The sequence below is a fragment of the Triticum aestivum genome, chromosome 2A, assembly GCF_018294505.1.
Source record: "Triticum aestivum cultivar Chinese Spring chromosome 2A, IWGSC CS RefSeq v2.1, whole genome shotgun sequence".
Classification (NCBI taxonomy): domain Eukaryota; kingdom Viridiplantae; phylum Streptophyta; class Magnoliopsida; order Poales; family Poaceae; genus Triticum; species Triticum aestivum.
This window is the reverse complement of record NC_057797.1, coordinates 182330268-182337004: the sequence shown is the minus strand read 5'-3', so window position 1 is coordinate 182337004 and position 6737 is coordinate 182330268. Positions and strand designations below refer to the sequence as shown.

At 44.9% G+C, this 6737-nt stretch overlaps 1 long non-coding RNA gene across 1 annotated transcript; it reads right to left on the bottom strand.

Moving 5' to 3' along the window:
- Nucleotides 1-663: 663 nt before the first annotated feature.
- Nucleotides 664-6136, bottom strand: LOC123188241 (uncharacterized). Its single transcript, XR_006494407.1, has 4 exons — nt 5907-6136; nt 5365-5808; nt 3299-4847; nt 664-2657 (listed from the first exon to the last, which is right to left on the bottom strand). It is a non-coding gene; the product is annotated as an uncharacterized lncRNA (long non-coding RNA).
- Nucleotides 6137-6737: the final 601 nt, after the last annotated feature.

Here is a 6737-nt window from a genome sequence, read left to right as displayed (position 1 = left end):
CACATAGGGGACATGGCATGGGCGGTGGAGGACACTTGAGGTGGCTGCACGGGCTACCGGCCGGTGGTGGCGACAGTGCAGAAATGGGAGGGTTGACGTTGCGGCAGACACGGAGTGGCGGCGACGCCCGGGCACGTATTGGGCATAGAAATTTCACACGACTGATTCAACACTCAAGCGAGGGAGAGAGACATGCTAGTTTTTTCTATAAAGGGAAATAAATGGAGGTGAGAGACGTACGTAGAAAAGCAGAGGGGGAGATGGACAACATATGAAGCAACATATGAAGATGGTAGACGGGCAACCTGGCTTCCTGGCCATTGTCAACGGCCACCGCGATGAACTGTCGTCTCTGACCTCACCGGTGTCAGGCCTCAAGTCAACCCGATGCTTCAAACGAAGTTGCCTGCATGTCTTCAAAATTTAGTTGAGAAGCATGCAAGTGTTGAAGTTCAGTTCAAGAAACATGAGCATTCATTTTAAGTCTGTGCTTTTATCATATGCCATTTTTTCCACAGCATATCCCCTGTTTCTCGGTTGTAAAGGTACAGGATTGACTGTACTACTTTTTTCTACCACAGTAAACGGCTTTGTTATATAGTTCCCTAAAACATAGTATAGTTTATCGTTACCATAATAATTTTCTGCCATCAGTCCGGATAGCTTTTGTTATCTGTTCGCCAACATTTTCGTTGCAATGGGTAATAAAATTACGGCCTTGAAATCAAGTCACTGATAACATAACATAATACATGTAATGATTATAAATAGTGTACAACCAACCTTATGAGTTGAAATCAAATAAAATTGATCACTAATTGAACTTAAAAATTAGAAATGCTAATTCAATACTTTTAATTGTGGGTTGCATATATGTAGACTCGGTTCGTGATCATCACTTTTGGTTCCGCCACTGCAACCTCAAGCTCGTCCTCACTGTGATGATTTCTTCGACTTAGGGTCATTATTCTGAGTCAATTTCTCACACTCGAGTCCTGCATCAACTGAAAGACTGAAACCAGAATTTTAAATTCATGCCAATAGCAAGCAAAGTCAATGGTGCAAGTCTTGCTATTTCCTTAACCAGTCATCTTCATGATTTTGCTTCATTCCCAGTGGTAGCCTCAAGGCTTTGCCATCTACTAATGATGTGATTGAAGAAATCCTGCGATTCCATCAGATTCTTTTTCCTGCCAGAGCTAATGGTGCGTCAAAGCATATTGTCAACATTTTTCTTGAAGCAAGATCTGGAACCCTTGCTAAGTTTTCTTCCTTTTATTGCATGTTCAGAACCCAAGTGGCCTAAGTGAAACATTGACCTTCAGTGTTGAATGACCAAGTGCAGCCCTGTAGTCTTTAGTACAGAACTTTAACGAGATATTTAAGAAGAAATGTTAGTCTATAATCTGTATGTTTACTGCAATCACTCAAGTTACTATCCCTGACAAAAATCACCAAAAGTACAAAATATGCAAGCAACTCCCTCTCTACGCACGCATGCATCCCACTTCGAGCTGTTCCTCGCCCTCCCTACTGCCGGTGGCCCGGTGCCCCTCCGCGTCCTTCCAGTCCTCCATGCCGCTCTATTTCCTAATTGTGGGAAAACCTCACCACATGGAGAACACAACATGCTTTCCAAGTGACCAGGACAACAAATAAGATTGTTGTAAAGTACTGGCAAGCTATTCTTGCAACCAAGAAAAGTGGGTTTATCGCTAAGTTGATAAACACATATTCTCAGTACTCATGACAAGCAGGAGCGAAAAAAAAATGTGAAGCAGTTGATGTAACTCAGAGTTGCCACGAAAAATAGCCTAATTTATGACGATCTGAAAGAAGGAAAATCAGAGGTCCAGTCCACTCCAGTAAAATCTGATGCTTCAAAAATAAAAGCACAGTTGAGGTGATCCAGTGTTGAAATTGGCGATCAACATGGCAGTATGAAATAAGCAATTTCCAATAATTCAGAGACTGCAAGTCCAATTAGGCAGGATAATAGTATGGTTGCATTTTTCTCTTGGAAGCTCGAGACTTAAAGCATATGTCGAATCATCTGAAGGTTGTTGATGCCCATTTCTTTTTAAATGTTTTCTGAGCATTATTTACCCATTATATCAACTTCTTTTATATGTTCTGACCACAATCCACCTGCAGTACATGCCTTTACTTTGAGGCGGCTCTGAAGTTTGTTTATGTTGCGCCTCTTTTGGAAACTCCTAAATATGTCTCATTTTCAGACTTAACGAATATGCAGCCAAATATTTTAACACTCTAAGTCATGTTTTGTCTAATGGGCCCTACGTTCAGAACCCTGGTCAGTAAAGATTTCATGATTGCACAAATTCCACACTTTGTTTAGGAATAACTTGTCCTCTCTCATCTGTCAAATTATTTACGTGGAGTCAAGTGAACTTTTAGTGCAACACATTATGACTAAAAGTATTATCACATCTCTAAAAAAATGAAGGATATAGATTAGCAATTTCTTGTGTGATAGAAATATGTTACCGATATTTGATGGACTGAAGTTATGGAGTATCCCATATGAGCACTTCATTCCGCTCAGGCGCCTCCATCGAGGCCTCCCCCTTTTATTAGTTCTGCCAGTAGTAGTAATCGTTGTACCTCGAGAGAACGTAGAAGAATGTTTTTTAGCTCTGTAGTATTTTTTCAGAAGTCAGGAGAGTTGCAACATTGAACGGCATGCAAGTTGTTTAATGAGATAATCCACAAAAGCACAAACTGGACAATGGAAAATGAGATCCACCAATTATTATTTGCTGGCTAATAAAATAAAAATTTGAGGATCTATAAAAAAATCAGTAAGAAGTAACAGCATAGAGAAGAAAGCTTCTGCTTGCATACTAACTAAGCAGGACATAAGAAAAAGAGGAAAACGTATGGAGTTCAAAGAAAGTGAAGAGCAATCAGAAAACAATAACCATGTATTTCCTTTATTAAGTTTATTAATTCGTCCTGATCCATAACACAGTGGAAACCACAAGAGCAAACGTCTTGCACCTAATCAAACAAGACATCCTCATGCCAACAACGACCATGCACTGGAGCTCTGATTGTGAAAATGACACCCCTCCCGAGCCTGACGAATTTTACTTTTAGTTTTCTTCTTTGCTAGCGCTGCAAATTTAGGTTCAGCCTAATCCTGTAATGCTAACGTTGTAACATCTTTTCCTCTAAATTAATAGGCAGATCACTGCCAATTCCTCAAAAAAGGAAACCACAAGAGTAGAGATTGCTTGATGGTAACAATCACAAGGTGTGTATTTTAGGATGTTACCTCACCATAGTCCATAGCACAGAGCCTAAAACTCCTGAAGAAAATGATCGGTGCATCTGTTATTTTTATTCAGAGCTATTGTCCTACTGAGATAAAGCGTGTGTTGCCACTTGCCACTGATGACAAAGAAAAGCAACAAATGGGCCAAGTGCCAATCTTGCACTCGATCAGGAACAAGGATCGTGCTCTGCAATGAAAAAAAAAGGTCAGCTGATGGCTATGTTAAACTGAACATGGACTGTTTCTTCCTCCCGAGCACATGCCAGATGACCAGTGGCGTCGTGTCGTGACTCAAAATAGCTCGGGACAAGTGTTGTTCTTGCTGGGAACTGAACTCCGACAGTGCTCGGATGCCAAGGAAGGGGAAACTGAGGCTGTTTCTGGTGCTCTCACTCCTCTACATGAACGGTCCGCTGGCACAATAATCTTGGAAACCAACTGCTTGACAGCTTTTGAGGCGCTGCAGTTCACTGGGACCTGCAAATTGAGACTGTTTGTTGTGTACATGGACATTATGAAGCAGATAATCGTTCAGATGGTGTCTTACACCTAGAGGTTTGCTTAGTTCAGCAATATCCATCACTGGAGCAACAAAGAAGCAGAGCCTTCTGCAACATGATCTGACGATGGCAATGCCACTGGGTCAGGGAAGTAAAGACCAGGGCGCGCATATTGGAGCAGATCTGACGATGGTGACGGTTGTAGGCGGTGGGACTTAGCCAAGCAGAGGATGTGTGCAGGTCAACGTAGGAGCAGTCGGGGAGAGAAACGCTCGGCTGGCATGGGCCAGCTGTGGTACTCCTCAATGAGACAGCGGAGCGCAGCGGGCGCGGTGCTTAAACCTCACAGAGCAGCGCGCACGACCGGGGTGTAGGGTGGCGATGTTCGCGCGCGTGAGGCGCCTCGCCGCCATCGTCGTCCTCATGCATCTCCTGAACTTGGGACGGGAGGAAGGCTGCCGAAGAGGTCAAGACTCGAGGGAGAGGAGGCGTCGGAGAGATGGATCCGCTGCTCCCGGCGTAGAATTTGGCCGCGGACTCCGGGAGGAAGGCGGCGGCGTCAGGGGTGCGCCCGTGCGTGGGAAACAGGAAGGGGATCGTGGCTTTTTTTGGGCAACGAAGGAAATCGTGGCCTGATGGTGCGCCCGTGCGTGGGAAACAGGAAGAGGATCGTGGCTTTTATTGGGCAACTAACGAAATCGTGGTGTGATCCGTTATTAGTACCACCTCATTTATATTACGATTTTGTCTATACGAATCGTAAAAACGTATTACGATTGGATAAAAGCGTATTGTGACAGTAAACTCATGGAGTCAATCCGTATTTTATTATTAAAAAATTAGGGATAGATTATTATTAGTCATCGTCTAGCACATATGCCCGTGCGTTGCAACGGGGAAAACAAATCCTCGCATGGTCCAAGCAACCCACCCGGGTTATCGCACTCGTTGCCACTCGTGGTCACATTGTCCACCTTTCACGACGAGCATGAATCACAGGCGATGAGTTTGACCATCACATTCTAGCACGTTGGTTCCGCAAACTCCTCCTGTTTGTCACAATAAAATAAATTATCCTCACACTCTTCTAAAAGAACAGAACACATCTAAACCGGTAAATATCTACCTGAAGAATTGTTACAACGAAATTATGCCATGCTCTTATGGTAGCAAAATTTTGGTTAAATTGAGACATAAATAAAAAATTATTCTGTAAGCTAGTTAAATGGGGGAAAATATCCCACACCCTCCTAAAATACAACAACTATCTAAAAGAATAAATGCCTACCTAAAAAATGTTACAATGAACAAGACATATTATGTCATGCCTACTTTTATCCATGAAATTAGAAATATGAATATGAGTCAGAGGAATCATAGTGGGTACAATATGAATTTTATCACGTTTGCAGTGAAAGCTTAAAAATTGACAGCAATGTCCACCTATGAGTATTTAAACTTTAGCTATTTGATCCTAATGTAATACATCGCTGTAACTTGAGTAATCACACAAACACCAACCATGTGTTGTGAGCTGATAAATGAAAGCAGGAGGAAGCTGCTCACATAGATGTCCAAAAGTGAAACACAGACCACCAGTCTTTTTCGCCAATATAGCCATCTTCTGATGCCAGGAGTGCTTGTAGCCATAACAAAACAAAACTGATGATTCACTCAGTAGCAAAAGAAGAAATATTTGGTAGCTGAGAAACAGAGGGATTTGCTCACCGTGCACACTGTGCGTAGGCTAGCTCCTGCCAATGCCATGTCCTTCATTAATTACATAGGACAGATTGGTAACCAAGATCGATTTATCAGATTCCGTTCCATTAGGCCACGGAAATATAGTCTCCGCAAGCCTTTCATTTGCACAAAAATAAGGAGAGTACAGATGCTTATTTCACTCCTTTGTTGACATCTACCGGACTCCTTTTATCCAAATGCAGAATCCTGCATGTATGACAGGATGTTGCCGTCCGTTTTCCTGCTGCCGCGGCTAGAGCCTGCTGCCTGCGAAGTGGTGCCATCCAGAAATCAAGATCGTACCAAAAAAAATACACCTCGGATAAAAAATTGTGAGAGCTCTACTTTGTTCTGCATCTGCATACCTGGTGTGTGCTCATACAGCCACGCAGCGTCCATCGCGCCACCAACTGCTGCCGGCTTCTTTGCCATAAGGCAAATACGTCGTTGTATTTGGTCTTCGTATTATTTTTATTCTTTCGTCGAGCGAACAGCGCGGCCGCCAAGAACCCGCTGGCGCCGGACTCTGCCGCCATGTCGAAGTAGTCCGCGACGCGGGCCTCGGGGTTCCCGGACAGCTCCTGCAGCGGTGCTCGAGCCTGACCAGCACGGCCGCGGCGAGCGTCCCCCGTCGATGGAGAGCACGCGCACACGCCCGGCTGAGCACGCCCCTGTCGGCTCCAGCGCCTGCGGACGAAGTTGGACTCGAGGATGGAGAAGATCTCCTTGCTGAGCCGGTCCAAGCCACCCCCACCGACTGCCTCCCTCACCTTGTGCCCCCTTCTCCTTCTCCTTTCCTCCTCTCTTTCCTCTCTCCCTCACGCCCTGTCTCTTTCTTCTCTGGATCAGCAGGGTGCCGTCGCCACCGGAGCAAGACGCTGCTCCCGCCGCCAGATCCATCGACGTCGCGCCGGATGACTGGCGTGGGACCGGATCGAGCATCGCGCGGGGCGCCTCCTGGCGGCTGGGATCGGAGGCCAGGGAGAGAGGAGCGCCTGTTCGAGTGTGTGTTTTCGTGTTTTTTTCTCACTTTAAAAAGGACCACGGATTGAATACCGTAAACTATATGAATTTATTTGCAAAGTTCCTGAACGAAACGTTTTCCCCACACACAGCGCACCACACACACGCGAGCCACGCATGCATGTACATAGCGGCAGGCAAACGCACGCAGGCAAGGAGTGCTGGTCATCCGG